The sequence below is a fragment of the Astatotilapia calliptera genome, chromosome 6, assembly GCF_900246225.1.
Source record: "Astatotilapia calliptera chromosome 6, fAstCal1.2, whole genome shotgun sequence".
NCBI classification, from domain to species: domain Eukaryota; kingdom Metazoa; phylum Chordata; class Actinopteri; order Cichliformes; family Cichlidae; genus Astatotilapia; species Astatotilapia calliptera.
Window position 1 is genome coordinate 26,230,804 of NC_039307.1, and position 25,156 is coordinate 26,255,959.

The 25,156-nt window shown below is 40.9% G+C and overlaps 1 protein-coding gene across 3 annotated transcripts in view; it reads right to left on the bottom strand.

The window, feature by feature from the left end:
* Positions 1 to 25,156, bottom strand: part of nr3c2 (nuclear receptor subfamily 3, group C, member 2) — a 94,659-nt gene that overhangs the window by 40,197 nt on the left and 29,306 nt on the right. The gene's annotated exons all lie outside the window — the stretch shown is intronic.

Below are 25,156 nucleotides of genomic sequence, written 5' to 3' on the forward strand. Positions count from 1 at the left end.
AACAAAAGCCCTACTGTGTTATAGGTAAAACTATATATCGAGTTCAAGGCCAAAGATCGCAGGTGTGATTCAGCACTGACGTGTGCTGTACTGTAAATAGCATGACGTGTTGAATTTACTCGAAACAACGCAACAAACAGGCAAGACAACACGAGTGATGAGTCTGCTGATCTAAGGCGTTGTTTACTCTGGCATCATTTACTTCTTTTACCACTGACTGATTCCTGCCATTACAGGCTCATTAAATCGCAGGATAAACAGTATGTTCTTACTAATGCGCTGTTAAATGGGAGAATTAGTTAAGACTTGCAGTTTACCCACTCCTGAAAATGAGACCATGAGGGTCATGGCGAGGAGTGTCACTGGTAAAACCTGATGTGTGCTGTCAGTTTCCACCTGAAGAAAGATCATTATTTTTATATAATGTTTCTGTCTGCCAAGCCTAAATGTGGACCATTCCAGGAAGATGTTGGATAAAAGATCGAGAATCGAGACGGTAGAAGCTAATTAGTGATTCTAAATTGGATGTAACTTTTTAAAAAAAATAAGTTTACATCTGTAAATACTGATGGACTGATTCACGAGGTGGCGTTCTAGACCCAAATCTCTTCTGATAGAAGAAACATTTCCATAAATCTGATATATATCGTCACCACGGGCAACTGTGTATTATCAATGAAGTAACACTAACATTTTTTCCCATCATTTAGTCTCATTTAAAAACCCTATCCAGTTCGCAAAAGACCACAAACTATATTTTCAAACAAAAAAAAAAGTCCTGTCTTATATATGTATTGAATTCACAGTATTTTAATATAAAATTTCAATCTAATGAGTTTTAGGTGTTGCTCTTTGTTCTGCAGATTTGATAGTTTGAGTAAAACTGGAACGGGTCTACATTAATCAGCTGTCTTGTACTAACCACCAGCACAGCTGTACTATAGAGTGAACCGGTTAACATTTACGTTCTACGTGCACAAAAGTTTTTGTCACGTCTAGACACAGCAGAAAAAAAAAATCAGGACATTCACTATAACCTTTAACAAAACGTTTCCCTTCATGCTCAAACACACACAAAGAACACAATATGTAGATTGGTACAAAGAGAGAACACCTTGTATCAAAACATTGAAAGTGGCCTCAGCTTCCCCTTCTTTTCTGTGCTAATTACCTCTCTTCCATCTCAATCAATAAGATGCAAGGTGATTGTCTGGTTAACATTCTCCGTACATCCTTCATCAAACCAGCTGCCAAGCGCTCTCTTTCTCTCTCTCCCCCCTCCCCTTTTCTCTGTCTCTTTCCCAGTCTCTTTCTCTCATGCACACGCATTTCCTCCAGGGGACGAGCTGGAAAGGGGTACAGCAACAGCACACTCAGATACAATCAGGACCACTGATCTAATTCCCTCTTGTCCATCTACACACACATTCAATTTGTTAGGACGCTTAGAGGAGTCTCTGGTGAGGTGTTTGTCTGACTTGATCTTTCTGGCAGTGGGCCTCACGGTTTCAGCTTAATGTGAGTGCAAGTGTGCGTGCACAAATCGAATACGTATCAAGATGTGTTTCCAGCATGTTTATATGCAGAATATTCCCCCCATACATTGGCCTTTTCACACCATCACCAAACTGCATTAAGGGGAAGACAATCCAATCCAAGAAAAACAGCCCCGGAAAGTTTCACGGCCAAGAGCAACACGAGGAGCAGATGAGAGGTCTCTCTAAAGTATGCCTCTAATATCGAGTCAGTGGTCAACCTTTTAATAGTGCCGCACATTAAAGCCTTGTCGCTGCGTGCCAGCCTGCCTGCCTGCTGGTCCACCAACAAGGTGACTTCCCCTCCCTCAGAGAAGTATATAGGTCATTTGCTCTCTCTGCTTATGAAACCAGAGCAGACAGGCCAGGCTGCAGTGACTGTGCACCAACGTCTGCCAGTAGCCCAGAACCAAAAACGAGCAGCCAGACATTCCCAAATCAGCCGCTTTTAGCAGCCTACAGTTTACACGTGCAGCATATACAAAGAATATTAGCAATTTTGTAACAATTTTTTATAAGCTTACAGTAAATGCAATTATGGCCCCTAGCTGAAACCAAAATGGGGATATAGTGGTTATATTTTGTGTGTCTATCTTTGACTACTGGGCCACAAGAACACAACAAATGAATGAATTTCCTTTTTTTTGGCCTGCCAATTTAGTGGCTTGAAATATTAAGTGGTCACAGTTTATGTCTGCTTTGATGAAACTTGAATGATGATGTGCAACTTGGTGAAATGTCTTGTTAAAGCTAGATGTCTAAAATGTTAATTCCCACAGCCTCGTGTCACATTTCATCTTGAATGAAGACAAAAAAAACTGAGTCAGAAAGCAGAGTTAATGGTGACTTAGTACAGATGTTCTTTTTTTGGGAGGGTAGCCCTAATAATAGTTCTAAAACAATGCACAGGATGATTGTTTCTGCAGAAACTTCTGCAGGCAACTGCTGTGAACCGGGAACGGGGCCTTTTTCTTTTCTTTTCTTGACCCCTGTCTTCTCTATTTCTGGGTACAGTCTCAGACTAACTCAATGGGACTGACTGCACAGATCAAAGGTCTCATTCTTCGCTCCAGTTGCTTTTTTTCCCCTTCTAACTGAAACCCCAGGGCAGCAGTTTCATTGTTTTCAGTGTCCTTTCATCTTAAAAGATAACACACAAAGCTAACAACTGATTTAGTTGCTGTGTATTTCCCATGAGGGCCCAGATGAGTACGAGTACACAATGCCCGATTCTTCCCACCAAAATGTACAAACAGAAATGTGTGTCTTCTACTTGCTCTTGCTCCCTCCTTATCAGACCAACGTGCTGCTTGGGGAAGATATTAATGAAAAAGCCAAAAATGAAAAGAAGCATGTTATCTTGAAGGCTGAGAAAAGCCCACTGCGCCCACCAAACTGTGTGAAGACCAAACCACAGGACAGATGTTGCTCAAATTGGCCTCGTGTTTTTTTTGTGGGGTTTTTTTTTTACGAGTAATTCGGATGTCACACTGAGAGCATTCTTCAAATGGTTCAAATATCTCCACCCTCTCTCAGCTGCAGCAGGAATGCTCAGTCATTAAGAGCTACAGCCAGGAAGGATGGTCATTTTAGCCACAGATTTATCAGAACCCGGAAAACTGATAATGACTGCAGTCACTCACAGCTGGTCTCTCTTTTTTTTAATCAAGGAGTCTTCTTTGGCCCTAGTGCAAATCCTCCGATAGCCATAAAAAAAGGTCAATACAGGTCACAACAAAGGGGCAGCAATCATTTGACTAAGGCATAACAAAAACAATTAGTTGCTATAGAAACCACGCCGTTGAAGAAAACTAACGAACGAGGGAGACATATAGAGGAAGTCCAGTTATTCTGGCTTTATCAAGATAACATCATTATGGGTGAATAACTGGGCACGAAACGGCTTTATGATGGACGGCAGCGAGGCTTCGTGGTTAGAAATGAACCCTGTGACCCGCATGCTGTAAGTACATTAGCATGACAGCGTCAGTAAACAAGCAAGTGAACCACAGACAGGGCACTGTTATACAGAGAAACAATGTCCTCATCACGCATGTTACACCGCCTGTCGCACACAAACACACGCGTGTGTGCTGAACTTTGTTTACACCGCTGTACAGCCGGCCGCCTACTGTAAAGATAAACGCACTGACTCGCTCATTCTAGAGGCTGATTAAGTGCCACGGCCTCCCTGAACCTGCCCTTCATGAAAGAGAAGCATCCTTGACTCTGGAAAGAGAAAAAAGGGAAAAGAAAAAACAGCTTCCACGGTACAGTACCTCTCTACAGTCTGGCCTACAATATTTATGTAATACACACCCTGGCATGCTGAAAAACCTTAAGCTAGACCAGTTCAAAGAATATTTATGTAACGCATAACTTGGCATGTTGGGAAAGGTAAAGGTAGATTAGTTAGAAAGAGGACGAAATGGCTTACATAACCATGAGCAGACAGTATAAACATTAGGCTGACACCCACTCGCCGCCTCTCAAAGGGAGAGAGGTCTTATGGGTAGTGTTAATGAGCCACAAGGGATTTATTTTTCCTGGTGAAGGTGACCCTGGCATTGGGCAGAGAGTACCTGAGCATACAGAAATATGAGATTTCCTCTTTGCTAGGCTTGTGTTACACATGTGTTAAGGTTACAGTATAATCTACTCTGACTGCTGCTTTTGGTTAAGAAAGAGGAATCAGCCTTAAGATGTTTAGCACACCTGTGAATATTTATTGCCTTTACTTTTTTCTTGTTACATTACAATTGACAAAGAGTCAAACTACAGGGCTTATGTGAGTATAGCAACAGCAAATAATATGTATTATGTCAGCCGTGTTTGCATTCCTCATGTTAAACCCAAAGCTGTCATGTTGTCTCGCCTCCATGGATTATTCCCGCAAACTTTAGGTGACCTTACCCATGACAGCGAAATCACATTTATCTTCCTTTTAGAAATCCACTGTTTTGACTGTAAACAAAGGCGTAGAAATGCACACACGCACGCAGACACGCCGCCCTCTTAAGGCGTTCACACCGCCTTGGTCGACGGGAGGTTACAGACGACGCTATCGTTCTGATCTACACAGTATCCAGTTTGGACTCAACATGTCTGAAGCTGTACCTGTTTTCAAATTCCATAAACAACTTACAAACATCACAGGCGCTTTTTTTGGCCCAACTTTAACCTTTTCTTTAGCGTGCAGCTGCAGCTGAAGGGCCCAGAGGCTTTGTTTTTACACAAGCAGTGGGTACCTTTAGAGCAGCGGGAGGATAACTCACCGGGTTTAGAGTGGCCGGAGCCGTTGAGCATTTCAACCTCATCTTAATTCCTCACCGTCACCCGCATTGAATGAAATTAATCACCTGAGATATTTTGGCTAAGTGGTAAAGCATGCGGGCATGAATCTCAGAAAGATGTGGCAGGCTGTTATTATCTGGTGAGGAGGATTATCATGGCTGGAAACTCCTGTAATTGGTGCCTGCTGAGGACAGAGAGGGACTGATCGCATGCATCCAGTATAAAATTAGACACTGGGAAGCCAGCGGATGCCCAAAACTTCATTCATGCTTTTTATGTTGCACCTTTTATTTTAGGTATCCAAATTTCTGAGTACTTCTCCTGAACCAAAAGCTCAGGCTTCAGGCTACTCTGATCTTGCCACACATTTCTTTATATGGTGATCTTCTTGTATTCATAATCTAAGTTGTATTATAAGCAATTAAATTATCCCAGCATGCAAATAACTGTCGGTGTGTGGTGCTACCATACGTTTGTTTGGTGACAACAGGAGAAAAAAAACAAACAAAAACATTTTACTAGCTACATTACCTTTCATGTTTTAGGATAGGAGATGACATTTAAGCACATTTTCCACACTTACACCTATTTACAGCACAGGGCAAATATTTCGTGCATCAGGTAGCGAATGTTTTGTTTACCGAGCTGAGATGTGCTGCTGTCGTCTTTGTTACTGTGAATATTTGTGCTGCTCACTCAGATCAGGCTTGAACGTTTATGGGTGGGTTTGAGAAGTTGCCAGTTTCCACTCAAGTAAGTGAAAATATATTACTTGGTTGCAGGGCTTAGCGCTGTCGCCTCACAGCAGCGAGGTCCTGGGTTCAAATCCGCCAGCTGGCCGGGGCCTTTCTGCGTGGAGCTTGCAAGTTCTTCCCTGTGCTTGCGTGGATTTCCTCCGGTGACTCCGGCTTCCTCCCACAGTCCAAAGGCATGCGTTTTAGGTTAAATGTTCACTCTGAATTGGCCGTGAGTGATGAATGGTGGTCTTTCTCTGCATGTTAGATAGACTGGCAACTTATCCAGGCTATAATCTGCCTTTTGCACTATGACAGCTGGAATAGGCTGCAGCCCTCCCACAAGCCTGAACCGGACAAGCGGTTAAGAAGATGGATGGATAGCTGCATAGTGTTTTTTTTTAAGAACCTTCACACCAACCAAAGGATGAGTTAGCGTTCACGGGGTTAAGGTGCTGCCCCTTGGCTGGCTTCCTGAAGTTGACCAATCAGAATAAAGCTGACCTTTAGAAACGATGGCCTAAGGAGCCCTAATATTGCCTCTTTCCAGGCAGAGGCTCAACTCAGGAGCTGCATAACAGGCAGAATGAGTTAAATAATCTTTTCTCTCTTTTCCACTCTCCTCTCACCCAGACTGGTTGAGGCAGATGGAGAGCCTTCCTGAGCTTGGTTTGCTCTGCGGTTTATTTCTGTTAAGATTTTTGTCGCCAAGCGCTTACTTGAGGGAATTTTTTTCTCTGTATCGCAAGATCACTTTACATTACGTTAAAAAATTTATTTAAATACACTGAATAGGTAAGGACTTTTTTAAGAATAAACTGTGAATCATTTTATAATATGCAAAACAACTCACTTTCTACTGCTCACCTTCACACGATAGCAACCCTGAGGTATATACATCATCCAATATTAAGTCTCGTTGTATTTGTATTCATATTATGTCACTATATTTATGTTATCGAAGTCTTTTTATGTGCCATGTGAGGGAGTATTGCTTAATTTCATAATTTCATTATGCTTGCATAATGAAAATAAAGAGTCTTGAACTGAATCATGCAAAGCCACAATTGTGGAGTCCCAGAATAAAAAAACGAGCGTGATATGTTACGCTTAAAGTCTTTGTGAGCCTTGGTGAGCTGCTAATGAATATTCGTGTGCATGCTTTCCATACTTTTCAAACTCTACATTAAAAGTTTAGTGTAGCTGTGATAAATTTCATCTTTACATAATGCTACACGAAAACTACACAGTTCCTATAGAGTTCAAGGGGTCAGCACACCCACTCATTCATTTGACCACACGCAGTCCACCGAGTTCATGGGGTAATGTGCAAAGCTTGAACCAGGCCAAAGAGATCCAGGACTGCAAGAAACTTAATTTAGATGCATCTTGCATCCCCTGCCTTAGAAATGATGTATATGGACAACGGATGAGCAGAAGTTTGGGTGCAAGTCCCACATCTTAAAAACTTTCTCCACTTGGAGTGTTCTTTTTCAGACTTGAGTGGACTCGCCTTCAGAAACCTGTAAAATGTATTTTTCAATAACCCCGCAACAGAAAAAAAGGCAACAGCTTTTACTATGCTGAATTCATTCAAACAAAACAATCCTACTACTCATTTGCTGAGCTCTGCAGCAGCTTTGGCAAAGCACCTCCTCGAGTCCCGCAGCATTGTCTTTAAAGCACTGGAGAGCGTAAGTTCCTCACGTGCTCCTCACACCAATCTGTTGCTGCTTCGCTAATTTTCTGTTTTTGAGCTGCCAGTTTTCAAAGCTGCTCTGGACTGGAATCGGAAAACAGCCACAAAACAGCTGGGAACACAATTCGGCTGACATGTTGAGAAACTTCATTGTTGGGCATCAGGTTGACTTCCAGATATGGGAAATTGAGAAACAATGCAAACAAGGGGCCAGTGATAAACACAAAATGTTCAGCACACAAAGGAACATGAAATTCCACGATTAGAACCCGAACTCGCATTTCCCTCCCCAACCTAAACCTATGTGATAACTGCAAAAATAAGCAGGACAGTTGGCTTAAATCTAACTAAATACACAAAGGGGAAGTTGTTTTCGTCACCTTTGTGAAGCACGGCTCGGGAATGACTTGAATCAAACTCACTGCCACGAAGGAAAACACAAATGGACCACTTCAAAGTCACGCTGATAAATCTGGTTTTGTTACAGAAGCAAATCCTTTGATTTCAGTGGCATGAATAAACTCTAGCCCCGACCTCCCTTGATGTTCATGTTTCAGCTTTATTTCCTGCTTACTGTGCTCTCTCTCACTCTCTCTTCCACCAACTCTGAGCAGTACCTGGCTCCTTACGTACTATTTGTCTATAGCCAGATTTGGGCCCCGTTGCCTGCACAGGAAGTGACCTCCAAACTCAGCTTAGAGGCCCTAGGACAAATGAGAAAAACAAATCCCTAGACAGGGAGATTATCTTTAAGGGATCAGCCCTGACCTGAGCCACCTCCATGCCACAAACTCATTAACCTCTGTTCTCCACTTTCTAGCAACAGTTAGTACGCAGCTGACTCCTGTTTACATTGACCTTCCTGTGAGCAAGAAGGGTCTACTGAATAAAATGAAAGTATATCATAGGCCAAAGGTTGGCATTTCAACTCTAAAGCATGTAAATGTAAAAGAACTGAGCTTGTGAGTGCAGAGAAATGAAATGTGCCAGAATATTTTATTCAAGAGATGACCTTTTCCTTTCCCTAGTGATTCAAAAAGGCCTCACTCTGAATGTAGGTTAATGTACACTGGCGCTAACACATGTTGCCAGCAACCCTATGCATTGGCTGTCACATGTGATCATCCTTAACACCCACCAGTCATTTACAATTCTGCCAGGACAAACGTGTCAGATGAGCAGACAGGGAGTCCAGTGTATATACAAGGGGAAACGCTGCACACACAAGCCATAGTACATTAAGATATATACTGAGAGACAGAGTTAGCAATGGGGCTGTCAAGTGGATCTATTTAGGGGCTTTATTGTATGTAGAGCTAATAGTCAAGCGGCTCACTAAAGTCACAGGGTATGAAACCTCAACCTCAAGAAGCTGGCTGTGCACAGGAGCCAAAACCAAGTCTGGGGTTGGCCGAGATCCAGGTGGTTAACACCACAGCTTACATTCTGCATGTCGGCTGCTGTGAGCTCCTCTCCAGTCAGTCAGCGTTTCTATAGCATCTGACAGGTTCAACAGCAGAAGAGCAGTCTTACGAACTGCTCGGAGTCTCCTTCCTGCCTGCTTTCAGCCACTTAGTCAAACTGCTCCAGACAGCAACAATCAGGAGCCAATCAGGTAATGATTGTATATGGATAGAAGAAACAACAACAGTGAAACCTCACATATTTTCTTTAGACTTCTATGCACCTAGGAGCAGTTCAACAAGGTAGTCGGTTAGAAAAGTTTCCATATTTCACAGTTTTGTGTTTCTTTTTTCTTCTCCAAGACAATAAGCTAATGCACATTAACCAAAACTGTAAGGGGATACAATGAATAGTTCAAAGAATCATGTCTACAGTTTGTCCAGGAGCACTGAGCCTGCTCATTATAAATGTTTACTCCCTAAAAGGTCAACTTAACAATTCGGACTTCACAAGTACAAAAGGTCCCATACATTTGGTACAGATGAACACACACACACACACACACACACACACAATGTTGGTGTTCATCTCCGAAGGATTACAGGCCCAGATGGTCTCTGGATGAACAATGCAACACCTGCTGACGGACATAGTGCAATTAGGTTCTCACATTAAAAAAAAGAAAAACTACTGCAAAAAAGGAGAACCTAAAGTGAATCATCAAAGGTACACATATGCTTGTGCTGACTAATCTCACTCTCGGCTAATCTCTGCATGACAACAACCCTAACCACAGTTTAATCCGACACCCAGTTGATCTTTGATCAAGGTCAGCCCTTAAAACCTAAAACCAACAGATGCCTAAGTCTTCCGACTCTCACTCTGTAACTTTATTCACATTCGGCGAGCATCTGCAGCGAAGATAAAGAAGTATCGCGTGTCATGTTTGTGAAGCTGTCTCACCTTGTTCCTGCTGTTATGCTATGAAATGTTTTAAGCAGCGTGACAAACAGAAAACAAATACTCTCTGATTTCTCATTTCAAACAAAGTGAAACTTGACCAGACAGGCTTTAACGAAGAGGAAACAGAATAGCTGAATGATTTCACTTAATACTGTTTTCATGAAAAAAGAAATACGAGGAGCTCAGCGGTGCAGGTGTAATTACATGATTCAGCAAATCAAGCATATTTACCTCTTGCATCTCTATCATGCACCAGATGCACCTGGCCATCACTGCCCAGTACCCGGACTTGCTCTAATGCCAAAGTCTATTTCACATGTTGCACAAAGAGATGTGTGCTTGCTGTGTGCAGAGACAATATAAATGGTAAATGGCCTGTATTTATATAGCGCTTTACTAGTCCCTAAGGACCCCAAAGCGCTTTACATATCCAGTCATCCACCCATTCACACACTGGTGATGGCAAGCTACATTGATGAAGAGTGGGAGGGTGTGAGTGGCTGAAAAATCAAGGGACACTGTTTTTACCCACTGTTATCAGCATACATCATCACTGCACTTACACAACTTGTAACACGCATGGGATCCCAATTTCCTGTTCAAAACAAGAAGTTAAAAATAGCATCAGTCATTGTAACCTTGGCTCAGGTGAGACTGGCTTCACAGGTGTAGTTGACTATAGATCTATATTTAATAAGGTGAAAGATTTGCAGTGGTGCATGTGGCTGCCCTTTCAGAGCAGGCGCTCATGTCACCTTTTATGGCCAGCCACTTCCGGGGATGATGATGAGTGATGATGAGGCACAGGAAAGGGAAATGAAAGGTAAAAAAAAAAACATTCAGTTCAAGCTAAACACAAGATTGAACCTATTTTAAATCAATCATTTTAAAATTATAAGTGATTTTGGATATATTTCTCAGAATGTTTGTCAAATAAAAAAGGCAAACAGTTTATTGTCAAAAATATAGTGCATGTTCCCCCTTGTTTGTATAAGGCTAGCATTGCCAAAGGGTGGCGGTTATGGACCTATAAGCTGTTTGCCCATTGACATTAAAGAACAAAGACAGAAGCTACTAACGACCAACCTCCAGAGCAGGAAAATGAAGCTAACGTTGAGTATTATATATACTATACTCATTGGCTAATGACTTATGCTTGACAATTTGTTAGCCAATGAGCAAGTGCTCTTACAGTATCATGCCCCCCCTTTTGTAGTTTCATACTGTAGATGGTGACTGTAATAACGCTACTCTCACGGCTTCAAAGCTGCATGTCAGAAACAACAGGTACATAGTTACTATGGCCATATGTGCATATTTTATACCGTCTATGAATGCAGCATGCTAACCTAGCTACCTAGTGTTACCTGACTTAGCGCTCCACGCTTTTTTCGTTAAACGGTAGCATCTGGCTCCCAGAAGTCATTAGCTTCAAAATGTAGGTTGACAGATAAAGTGTGTGTGACACTGAGAGACTGAATGCTACTGTATAGATAAGAGAAACCTGGAAAGCCAAAAACTACTACAGCCATAATAAATTAAAGCGTCTGCACCAAAGATGCAGTCTTTTTTTCTTTTTTCAAATTGAAAAGCTTATCTGTGGTAAACACCGTGTCAGGTATTACAGATTGTTCTTTTGGTGTTTAAGTGCAAGAGAATTTTGAAATAAAACATCCTCTACAGTATACAGCGCCAGGAACTTAACCAAATAAAAACAGCAAAAATTCTCACGCGTATTCACACTCATTTCACATCCCATCATTTTAATATCAATCATTTGGATTTCTGACAGTTTTTAGTGAAAACAATAAAATAATTATCAATAATTATTTAATTACTTTGTTACTATATTTCATTATAAATCTCATATATTGCCAAAATATAATTCACTTGAATTATATTGGATGGATGGATGGATGGATGGATGGATAAGTTGTCATATAGTTTATAATAATGACTTCTGGCTTCTCAACTGGTTCTTGTCTTTATCTTCAGGATTATCGTGAAGAAAAATGAATATTTAAAGAAATTATGCCACTAGAAACCAATATATATTTACATTTTCTGACAGTAAGTGGATTCATTAGTAATTATTAATTAAATTCAGTTTATCTCCTTGCAAGAACACCTAGCAATAACATACTACATGATGAATATATCCATATAAACCCTATGCATAAAAGTACAAGACACATGCACAAGGTAAAAATCTCCTTTCATTTTATAATTTCCCTTCATGCTGCACTTTTAATAAATTGTCAGGTTTTACCACAAAGATGTCCTGTTCCAATAACACATTAGCCCAACCAAATACTCCAGGGGCCCAGAATATCTCCCACATTTTCCATGTGTGGGAAATACTGTTGATTCAGAGGTTCTCTCTTTCCTCTCACTCCCTGCTGCTCTTCCCCTCCCCACATTGTGTATACACTTCATGTCATTGTTTGAGGTGTATGAAACTGAATTTTATGGTAAATACATAACATTTTGGGCTCATTGCATAAATATTTAAGAACAGGAGACAGGCCTCAGGTGGAGAAGACGGTGAAAGTCAGCACAGTAGCATATGGTAAGGGTAACTTATTTGAGAGGTTTTTGTTATTATGAAGATTAAGATAAAAAAATAATAGAATTAAGAGTGTAGCTTTTCTAAAGATAGATCTTTTTCTTAAGGAGACTATTCAGAGTCCAACCTGAGAGGATTTTAAAAAATATTTGAATTACATTTTTTTGTGAGCAGCCGTTTAGTCTCAAGTGACATGCTGAGCTCTTAAACAGGAGGCCGTGGGGATTTACACAGTGAACAAAGGATTCCCTATTGAAACACTGCTTTGTGCAGCAGAAAAGCAGCTTGTAGCTCTACATTTTCTATCTATTCACTGTTCTGCTCCATGTTGCGAAGCCCGCCAGCACTAATGAGTACCTTTATAAAAGGAAATAGAGCGTAATTGCTTTTTCTGAGACATGAAGAGACTTGGGTGAAATTGGGAAAGATGTCTGTCAACCCACATAAAGCACATATATTCACATGCATGCATACTATACGTTAATATACAGTACTATGCAATAGTCTTGAGGCACCCCTCTTTATATTTCTTTATATTTTGATATGCAAGTGATATCCAAGTGCAGTGATCTATTAAAAAAGTGTGCAAATATACATAGAAAAGCAGCATATAAGACAAAAAACAGAGTTTGAGCAATTCTAACGATTTTAAAAGTGAATATTTGGCGTGACCACCTTTATCTTCTATACAGCCTGAACTCTCGTAGCAAGTTTTCCTCCCGTTGAACTTCTTTAAGAGTCTTCAGGAATAGGTCTCAGCGTTTCTTGAAGGACATTCAAAGCTCTTTGAATGTTTCTGCCTTTTGTTTTGTTCTCTGTCATGATGATCCCACACTGCTTCAGAAATGTTGAAGTCCGGGCTCTGAAGAGGCCAATCCATGACTGATATTGTTACACTGTTTTTTTCTATCCATGTATGCTTTATGGTAAATGGCCTGTATTTGTATAGCACTTTACTTGGTCCCTATTGGACCCCAAAGCGCTTTACATATCCAGTCATCCACCCATTCACGCACACATTCACACACTGGTGATGGCAAGCTACATTGTAGCCACTGCCACCCTGGGGCGCACTGACACAGGCGAGGCTGCCGGACACTGGCGCCACCGGACGCACTGCCAGTGCTTTACTGCATTGGTTTGAGATCATTGTCAAGCTGAAAAATGAAGCTGGTGACAATCACATGCTTTTCACATGGTATTGGATGGTGGATTAAAATCTTACGATATTTTGTGGCTCCATTTTTCCATCAATTTTGCAGCACCAGCACCACTGACTGAACTGCAGCCCCAAACCATGACAGAGCCTCCATCATGTTGGACCTGACTACCTCTGTTCATACTAACAATGATTTAAACCCCAAAATTTAAATTTGGATTCTTCACAAGACCTGTTGCCATTGATTTTCAGTGTAGCTCTTGTGTAATCTGGAATACCTCCAACTTATCTCCCTATTTCCCTATAGAATGGCTTTTTGACAGCCATCAATCCACAGAGACCATTTCTGATGAGGTTTCAATTAACAGTAAATGGATCAACTGAAGGGCAACGTCCATCTCTCAGGCCCTGTTATCTTATCTGGACTTTTTCCTATTGCTTAAGGACTTACAGATACTGGTCATGTGCTTTTTAGGCCTGCCATTTCTTCTTTTATGCGGCACATGTTGAGTTTCCTCAAATTTCTTAAGGACACACAGCAGATCATGCCAAGATATACCAGGTTTCCAGCTAGCAGCTCTTTGGGAATCACCTTGGCATTTTTTGAAGATGATTTTGAAGAAGATAAAGATATAATTTCAATGTATTTTTTGCAAAGTTGTGTGTTATGTGTACACTCTTGAGTTAGATGTCTATTTATGCTTAAAACTTTTGAGGTCAGTGTTAAGTGGCTTAACATACAAAAAATCTTCTGAAAATGGTCAAGTGCAAGGATCGGTCTAAAAATGAATGAAAAAGCAGCCAATGTCTAAAGAAAAACTTTGAAAGACCTTCAGAAAACCCGAGAGAACTGCTGCTCAAGACCACTTTGAATTAAATTACAAGTCTGGCTCCTTGGAGGCAAAATATAAAGAAATGAGGGGTGGCTTATGGCTTTTGCACAGTTCAGAACATGACTGGTGCGCCGCATAAAGATTTTTGACACCAAACTAACAGCTGATCAGTGTGCCAACTCCCCTTTATGTAGATTTCCCCCACCCATCCTCTGTCTGTCCACACAGGCTTTATATGAGGAACCCTGTCATAACAGCCATTTTGAAGGGTGAGGCATGCCCCGTTGCACTGGGATGGCTGGCCAAAGTATACAAACCCTAGTTACTGTAAATTCAGAAGAACTGCTATGCTGCTCTGAACAGATGTGTCACCATCAAACTCCACTGGGAAACAGAGGTCATGATTTCCATTTACACCTACTTCTCCTACACATAGATGTTATTGTTTAAATCCTTGCTGGTGTAAGCAAATTAATGTAAAGCAGGCATATGCTTCTGTCTGTGTGGGTTTTTTTTTTTTTTTAAATACAGAAGTTATAATTCCCAAAAGGCTGAAACTTGAAGGCCCGCTGCTCCACTGTAGAGCCTGTGCATTTCCTTTGAGGTTCAAGATGAAGGTTTCTCTTCTGTTCTGAATAAATCAGCAACTGGCTTGCCCCGTCATTACAGAGAAACAACGTCTCTCTGTTTCTGTAGTTAACTCGCGATCCTTTTAAGCAAAAGACAAAAGCTTAACTCTTCAGAAAAGAAAAAGTCTTGTTTTCTTTTTCTTCCCAGATGTGAAACAATTGCCATTTCGCCACATCTTTCAAGCTTTTTAAGCTCTCTTGTTCAAAAGAAACTTTTATTACTTCATCATACTGATTTCTCCACTGATGTTCTCCTGCCACCTTTTTTGTGTCGAGGACTGACTTTGGTATGCTGCTGAAAGGTCCTTACCCCAGCTGCTGCTCTTTAACAGTGCCTCTGTAAACAGTCCTGCTTCCTCAGCTGTTCTGTCAGAGGCTCTCTGCTCCTTCGCGTCTCTCCTCTCGTATGAACAAATCACACTCCGTGCATTATCCCCGTAATCTCTCTCTCCCGCTGAGCAACTTCTTCTAATTTATGTGGATTAAAGCCATTTGTTGAAGACCGCAAAGTGTGCCATCACGAAGCCAAACATCAACATTAGCCTCATGCTGAAGACTTAGATCTTCTATTGTATACCGCAAGCATTTAAAAAAATCCATACATGGTTAGTTGAGCTTTCTCTTTAAACTCATTGCAACCCCAGAGCCCTTCTGTGTCTGGGCTGAACGTAAAAACGACTATTTAAAAACTTTCCGTTTGTTTGTTTCGATAGCTTCGTGTTATTAACGTGGTGCAAGCATCGCGTAAATGAATCCGTTGAAGCTTCGCGCCCTCGGCCCTCAGAAATAATACACTCGCCGCCAATTAAACGGGGTTAGAACGGCTGCCACGATGCAGTACAACGATGCTACATGCCATTCACTGAAACTGTTTCAGTGACCCATTCTTCATTCTTTTGTTCTCTTTCCTTACCTGAATTTGAAACCCGATCATCAAGGAGGAAGAGTGAGAAAACTGTGAAAGAGTTTAAGCCATCCCACGGCTTATGAAGTTGTTCCAACAGTCTTGCACCCTAGGGGGCTGTTCTAGTCACACCAAATCTATCCAGAGAGACAAAAGTGGACCGAGAGTAAATATGGGCTTTTGCAGGTCTGTGCAGCATTAGCATGTATTTCCACTCTTTAGCCACAATAACAGGACATTCAATTTCCCTGTTTCCAGCTACTGAAATCAATTGGTGGAGTTAGGAACAGCAGAGTGGGGAATGATACACACTAATTCTCTTGGAGAGGGAGGTTAATGTGAAGTGCACAAGGTCAGTACATTTGTAAAGGTAACCTTGGCTTTGCCTGTGACGTTCTCCTCTTTGTTTCTCCACTCTGTCTTTTTCTTTTTCTCACATGAACACACATAGAGCCACAGAGTCCCTCAGTGGTTGCTTTCTCCTTCACTCGTTCGCTCTCCCCTTCCCCTCCGTCTCTTTCTCCCTCCCACAGCGGCTGTCTCGCACAGCCTCTCCGACTTTCCGAGTTTTCTGTCTATTTCCCCCATTTCCCCCGTTCCTTCTTCTCTTCCTCCTCTCGCCTGCATGCTAAGGAGGTGTCTCTAAACACATAAGAGGGGCTCAGAGAAAGCTGTGCTGCAATAATTGGATTATTGAACAATCTGCAAACAAATGTAAGACACAAGGCAAAGGATCAATGCGGAACGCTTGCATCATTTGTGGTGGTCAAAAGCAATCAGTGTAATAAAGCCATCAAACAAGTTGCTGTTCGGGATTAGTGAGTTTAGGAGGAACTTGTGGTGATATGTCAATAATTGCTTATTAGACATCAAAGGAATCTTTCCTCCATGCAAACACTCCCTGTCCAGCCCGGTCTGGTGGATTTGGATGAATGTATGTTGGAAGGCTTAAAGTGAGCCCTGCAGTGAACGTCACAGGCTGTCCGTAGCCGGTGAAATGGCTTTGGGTTCCTATTGTGTATTAATGTCCAGATGGACAGTTGTGTTGTAATCTGCAGCACTTCTGTTTACAGCCAGGTAGTGCTATAAACTGGCTAAATATAGCAGCAGCTTCAGTGAAAGGAAGCATAAACCGAGTGATTGGAAATAAAGAAGAAGCCATGGTAAGAGTTTCACTCTGTAATGTAATCTGTGTAACGTAGACTATTATGTTTGACCTTTTAAAAAAAAAAAAATAGTAAGACTTTGACTAAGGATGTTTGTAATCATTTATTAATTTGACGAATCTCTAAAAAAAATAACCACTAAAGTGTTGATGAGTTTAACTGCAAGACATAACGGTACAAATAAATTAATAACTCTACACAGTATTTGCACAGTATTCTGTCCTCACCTAAGTTAGCTCAGAAAGTTCTCCCATCCTTTTAAGGAATCTTCACAATATTAAAATACCGAATCAGTGGGAGCCACTAGCCCAAAAGATCTCACAGATATTTTGACTGACTAGTGTTAGCAAAATTCAGCTGGCTAGCATGTCAGCAGTGAGCCAATACAAGATAGCTGCTGTGACAAACCCATAAAAATTGCAGAAGTAATGGCAAATTTAGCTTTCTCACTATCCGGCCTTAAATCCAGCCAATTAAACTTGAGATATGAGAAAGAAAAGCTGCAAGGCCTCGCATCCTATTAGCTATAAGCAGAAAATATTTAGCTCCTTGCTTCAAAAGCAGCTAAAAGGATTACTTATAATCCGTGACAATGATATTAATTTTCTTTTAATTATCGACTTGATTAACTTCTTAATTTAGTAATATATATGATTATCGGACACCTGTAATTAGGGAAAACCTGTTCTACCGCTCATTAATGCAAATATTTGATCAGCCAAATCACATTGCAGCAAATCAGTGCATTTAGGTACGCAGAAATGGTCAAGACAAAACTTCAAAAGTTCAAACTGAACAGCAGATTTAAGAGAATTTGAATGTGGCTTGGTTGTTGGGATTTAGAAAATAGCTTTTTCAGTGTCAGAAGCTATGGATCTACTGGTACTTCCTGGCACAATCATCTCTGGTGTTTTCAGAAAATGATCCAAAAAGTGAAAATATCCAGGGGGCAGCAGTTCTCTGGGCAAAAATGTCTTGTTGATGCCAGAGATCAGAGGAGAATGATCAGACTGCTTTCAGCTGTTTGGAGTAACTCAAATAACCACTTGTTACAGCTAATGTATGCAGTGGAGCATTTCTGAATCCACAATATCTTGAAGCTACAAAAGCTACAGCAGCAGAAGACCACACCAGGTGCCACTCCTATCGAACCCGAGGCTATAATTCACACAGGTTTACCAAAACTGGACACCAGAAGATTGGAAAAATGTTGCCAGGTCAGATGGGTCTCGATTTCTGCTGCAACTTTCCCGTGATAGGGTCATAATTTGGCATGAACAAAATGAAATTATGGATCCATCCTGCCTTATATCAATGGTTCAGGCTGCTGATGGTGTTGTAACAGTCTGCGTGATATTTTCTCTGCAAACTTTGGGCCCCTAAGCATCAATTAAATGGCACGCCCTACCCGAGTATTGTTGTTGACCATGTCCGTCCCTTTTTGACCACAATGTTCCCATCATCTGATGGCTGCAAGATAGTGCAACACAGCATAAAGCTCAAATGATCTCAAAGTGGTTTCTTGAACATCACAATGAGTTCACTGTACTCAAAAGTCACCAGATCTCAGACCAATAGAGCAACTTTGGAACGTGGTCTAACAGGAGATTTGCATCATTTACGTGAAGCTGACAAATCTGTACAACCATCTGAAGCTAACATATTAGTATGAACCAAAATTTCCAGCACCTTGCTGAATCGATGCCATGAAGAATTAATACAGTTCCGAAGGCAAAAGGTGATCCAACCCAATACTAATAAGGTTTACCTGATAAAGTGTCTGGCGAGTGTAGTGTAACTCCAGTAACAAGGTGGTATTTGGCTTGTTTGTCAATTAGGGGGGGAGCAATAATAGGAGCTTTAACACATCTTTTTTAGTTACAGAATAAAGCCATCACCATTCCAGTACACTGCTTGATGTAGAAGCCCCCCAAAAAGAAAAATATATTTCCCCCTGAGATTCTCCAAAACAACAGCAAATCATGCAGTAAATAGCTTACATGGTACATTGTGTACCCACATGCAGTGTATAGTTCCACTATAAAATCAAAAATTACTTTTGACTTCAGAATATGTGCGCAGTTATAGCAAGAGCTTTTTCTAGGTCAACTGAATAAATATTGCCAGTCTCGCATACTTCCTTAAGCAGCAGACAACAGGGGGTAAAAGAAAGACTTCCTCCGAAGTTTGCCAAAGAAACCTGTTTCAGTAACCCTGAACTTCTGGTGTGGAACGTAAAAAGTTGAGCTCCTGCCCGCCTGTCAGGTTGCGGTGAGGAGGGTGTCGATAAAAATGTTATATCGAAATTGACGTGCTGGCAGTCCTTCTAACAAAAGCCATACACTGTCATTCCTACTTTACTGTCTCTCTGAGCACACAGTCACTGAGACCCTCTCGCTGCTTTCTTTCTTCTGCTCCCTCACCCTGTTTTGCGCTGCCTCCCTCCCTCCCCCTTTCTCTCTCTCTAAAACCCTTATAACATCCTTCGGATTTAAGAGCTTAAATGTCAGTCTCATGATATCAGTGCCACTGAGATTAAGCGCCTTAAATACGATGTAAATGTATAAATGTGGGCCAATGAGTGGGCACCATTCAATCCAATTAGTCGTAATGAAGGCAGTCTCAAGCAATCTGAAAAGCAATAATTTCTAATCATTTTTTTGTGGCTTTTTGTCTAATATACTCCAGATAGACAGCTGAAAATATTCTAGCTTCGTATAGAATTTTGTTCCAGTTTATTCTGTGAGGATGTATGTGGGCACTTTGAGCACCACCAGGATTTCAATCTGAAAGCAGCGCAGCAATAAAACTAAACAAGGGGCCGTGTGGTGGGTGTGTTTTGCTCCAGGTGCTGGCTTATCAGATGCCAAAGACTGGGCAGTAGGTGGTATAATGAGGAAAGATTTTTAAAGGTTAACATAGAAACAATCCTTTGTCTTGACAGAAGTGAAGAGTGAAATTACCACATTCGCATCTATCAGGACGGTGTGTGATTGCACACATGATTTGCATACAATGTATAGTTTTGCACTTCCAGTTATTCTCAGGCATCTCACTGTTGTATCCTCTGCTTGCATCCAGCTCACAGTGGAGCTTGATGTTTCCCCCCCCCCCAGTTTTATCCGCAGTTTATTTCCAGATTGTTAAACAAGCCGCTGCCAATATCTTATGAAAAATGCATATAGGACATAGAGCAGATTGTCCACTAATCAGAAGATCAATGCTTCAGTGCCCTTATCCAGCCTGCATGTCTTGGGCAAGACTTCAAATTCCTCTTTATGCATCTACCTTTGTGTGAGTGTGATAAATAAATCACCTTAAGTGCATTACTTTAAAATTTTCTTTCCCTTATTTTAGCTCATACTTCAAGGGGAAACCCTCCAGCACAAGAAGAACCTTTGAGTGTCGTGTACGCTGATAAATCTCAGTGTACGTTGAGAGGTGCAGCACTTTCAAGTCCCATATTAAAGAATATCAGCATAGACATTTTATAAAAGGACATGGCCCAGCAGTACAATCCAGGCTTTATTAAATCTATATGCAACAGAGGAAATACAAGGTGATTTTGACTCATCAAAGCAAAAATATTTTAAAAACCTTAGCTACAACTTCCTCTTAACTTCCAAACCCATTGCACCAAAGGGGTAAATGAACCAGAGATTGATTTGAGTAGACCAAACAGATGTGAAATCAACTTTACTAGATGCTATCCTTGGTCAGATTTGACTAGCATGTGCTGGTAATATTAGTCAACCTTTCGGACGCCATCATAAGTGACTTGTGAGCTGCAGTTAGATGGAGGGAGCCTCTAAGGTTAGTGGCTTATTCTATAGCTGACAAAACACAAGTCTGAATTCACAAGTCTTCTAATTATGTTGGAAACTTTGAAAACACACAGAGGCAAATGCAACATCCACCTGCTTGCTGCTGCTGTAGTCTTGCTGCTGCTATCCCAACCAGCAGCATAAACCTTCCTATTGGATATGCAAGTGCAAAGAGCGAAAAAAAAAAAACAACCCTTGAGGTTATGTAGTTCTCGGGGGAACGTCACAGCAGGTAGTTACCCTCAGGAAATCCCCAGTAGCTACCTTCAAGAAGTCAAGGAGGACTCGAGGCATTTCTAAAACCCGGTAGTATACAAAACCTCATATTCTTTATTTTCAGTCAAGACAATGCAAAAGGGCAAATCCCACACCGCACATCACATATACTGTGTGGTCAAACCTTTGCTTTGATTAGGCATTGTGGTTTTATATCTAAATATGAGTCTTTCCCTATATTATACACCCTCTAAACAGTTGTTACAGTTGATTGGCGGTTTGCACTATTTGTGGTTTGCTTCAGCTGCAAATCACCAAATTCCACATCTTATTATTTCCCCTAAGGTGTACTTGAACAAATTAAGTGTCAGATTACTTTAAATTTTCATCTATCTGATGTAATCTGGAGGGCAGTGCAGGGTTTTGCAGTTGGGGAGAGTGTGTGCTTGCGTGCATCGCGTCTGCCAATGGAAGCCTTGGTTTTTGGAGAATCAAATATTAGTAGGCTGCATTGATTTTGGAACAAACCTCTACGTTCTTGTGAGAGCTCAGTCTTCCTGCCAAGTTTGTCTGGTCTGTCTACTCGCTCTTCCTCTCTAAGCAGTCATTTCTCTGAACTGTGTTCAATATGCAGAACAACAGTCGCTCCATATATCTATTTCTTGTCGCTCTCTTACGGTATTAGTAGACATCAGGCTAGGTAATAAAAAAATCATTAAAATATCTTGTTAACAATAGCGAGCTACCGTCTCTGCTCAGACGTGGATGTTCGTTTCACTTCAAAATGTCAAAGGAAAGCTAAATCTTGGTCTTCGGTGCCTCCCCTTGAGCTGCAGCAAGCCGGGCTGTTTAATGTTTAAAATTCAAGTCTGATGCATAAACTTAGTGGCAAGTCTCTGGCTACGAGCCAGAAGGAAAGGATGACAGGAAGGGCAAGAGACTTTGTTTGCCTTACATTCCTTTCTCCCTTCAGGCATCCACTGTAAAGGGTATTTCCTCTTGCTGTTTAAAATAAACAGCATACTGTACATGGCCTTAATGCTTTCTCTAATGGTGCTTCTCATGTAGCACAAGGACAAAGCAACTTATTCATACTATTTTGCTATTTTCAGACCCATGTCTCATTTTAGCAACTGCAATCATTACTATTAGGTACATGCATTTCCTGAGTAAATCAATTTTTACATAATTAAAAACACGGGGATACGTTTACTGACATGTGGGTTGATATGTGAGGATTACTTATGGTCATGTGGGGTACTTTATTGGTATTTTTTCAGGCTGAAATCTCAACAATATGGAATAAATTAAAAGGGGACTTACAAATGCCCTTACCCACTGCTCTTTTGTCTCTCTGATCAGTATCTGTCCATCCCTGTGCAGCACTTCATCAGTTTCTATCCATTTTTCTGCTCCTCTTCATTTTCTTTTCACTTTAAATTAGGCTACATATCCTTCGAAAGGCACTGTTGTGAATTAAGTGAGACACGTTTTTAATATTATTTTAGTACTTAAGTTTTATGTGGCTCTCATAATAAATGACAAAGGAGGACTTATTTCAAGTTTTTGAACGAGCTTTAATTTAGGCTGATTCCCTCCTGCATGCAAACGCTCGCCGTGCAGTTCTGTTTTACTGCTTGTTAATGCAAATATCTAATCAGTCAACTGCATAGCAGAAATCCAATGATTTGGGCATAAGAGAGGTTAAGACAACCTCCTGAAGCTTAACCAGAGTTTTAGCATGTGTGAGGAAGGTAATGGTGACTTTAAATGTGGTTGATGGTGCCAGACGGGCTGGTCTGAGTATTTCAGAAGCTGCTGATCTTCTGGGATTTTTCTGCACATCTCTGGGGTTTACAGAGAAAAGAGAGAATATTCAGTGAGCAGCAGTTCTGTCTTTTTGTAAGGATACAGTAACTCAAATAATCACTTCTTACAACCTGGGTATGCAGAGGTGCATCTCTGGATGCAAATGTCGAATCTTGAAGCAGATGGACTACAGCAGCAGAAGACCACACCAGGCAGCAATCCTGTCACTTAGGAACGGGAAGCTAGAAAAATGCCCCCTGATTCTGTTTTTCTATTCAGATGAACGGGTCTGAATTTGACATAAACAACATGTATGCATGGATCGATTCTGATGTGGGAGGTATTTTCTTAGCACACTTTGGCGCCTTGAAACCAACTAAGGATCGTTCAAGGGTCACAGCCTACCTGAGTATTGTTGCTGACCAAGTCCACCCCTTTGGCCACAGTGTGCACATTTTCTGATGCCTGCTTCTAGCAAGATAATCTGCCATGTCGCAAAGCTCAGATCATCTCAAATTGTATTCTTGAACATGGCAATGAGTTCACTGTACTCCACAGTCACCCAGTAAAGCACCTTTGGGATGTGGTTGAATGAATAATGAATGTGCAGCTGACAAATATGCTGCAACTGTGTGATGCTATCACTTAAATGTGGACCAAAATCTCTGTTTCCAGCACTTTGTTGAAGCTGTGCCACAAAGGATTCAGGCAATTTTGAAGGGGAAAAATTTTCAACCCATTACTATCAAGGTGTATGGGCAATGGGCAATATCATAAGTAGTATAATTTTATAATGCTATTATATATTTTTTTACCACTACAATTTAATACCAGTCTTTAATCTGCATTACTTTTCTTTAACATTACCAAATTTCTGTTGTGAAGCAAATCCATTGTATTTATATTCTACCCACCAATATTGACAGTGTGCAATGTAAATAAAGCCCACAGAAAATATAACGTATTTGGATGAAAAAATGTATAGCAGTGATAGAGAAGGTACTCTTTCCCAGGGCACCATGGGGGTTGGTGGTGATATCTTAAAAAAATGAGGACAAAATACTAACACTGGATGTAAAATAAGACCTTATTTGCTGAGAAAAAAAAAAGGTTTTATGTAAATGAGATGTAGTGCATATTAATCATTTGCCCCAGAAATTCCAAAGCACCCTCTAACAGATCCTAGACGTGTGTAGATCCCAGAAAAGAACCATTAAACTTTTTATTTCTTCCACCTAAAGTGTCGCTCAGCTTCTTTACTTTTGTAGAAGCTTCATTTGAGCATAATTTCCTGCATTTTTTTGCACCTTCTTTGTGTCATATGCCTGCAAAGTGATAGTATGCTATAAGTTAAACCATGTTCGCATAACACCTCCCTTTTCTCAGTAATGCAGAGTGTTATGCCAGTGTTACAGAGGTGCAAAAAACATCACAATAAAACAACATAAGATCAGCATAGAAAAACATAAGTACATTAATTTAGCTACTCAGAAAGCGAGGTAACATGAGAGCTACAAAAAGTACAATTTCATGCTTTTTTTTTTCTAGTGTCTGTTCAGCAGGTATTACTGTAACTGCAAATCCTAATTTTGGAAAATGAATGTCATGGAGAAATAACTTGCTATCCATTAGATTGTTTGTATTCTTCAGATAATCTGGCTTACTTCTTCCTCATCCTGTGGAGTACAGGTGTGTTTGCGCACGTGAAGGTGCAGCAGCGCTCCCCTTGGCACACTCCTTTATGTTGAAGAGCCTAATCTGACTTTAATACACTGCAGGGTTAACTGATGCTGGAGGCAGAGAGAGCTCAGCTCTGCGAAGACAGATCGGATCAATTACCCGATCCATCAATAGACAGAGAGTAGAAACTACCCCGCGCTGTCCGAGCTTTAGCTGAATATATTCCCTTTTAATCAGAGTCACCGCGACCTTTCATCAATGCCATCTTCCCTCTGCCCAATGAGGTGTGAAGAAAGAGGAGTTGACAGGTTTGAATGTCCTTCAGTATCTGTCCTGTATCATTACCCATCTCTCAAAATAGATCGAAGCCATCTAAAAAAAGAAGCCCGTTGTCGTGCATTCACTGTGTTTGATGGAGCTTTGAGACCTTGGTCAGACATTGCTCTCGAGTTCTAGGTTCTGCTCTTATGTTTGTGTAGATGTTACTAAATAAAGGTTCAGCATCATTTGAATCCTGTGATCTAACGGTTACACCACAGGATTTGTTAGCAACTCCGGCACAGACGTTTACCTACATTTCTGTGATCGCGTTGGCTTCCTAATGTCCGAATAATTACCTCAGCCATATTCCCTTCCTACCAATGCCAAACCCTGCGAGCACTAGATAACACTCTGCTTCCAGAAAATTCTCAATTGCATCACTCACCAAAAAATAAATAAATCTTAAGAATCTTTTACAAA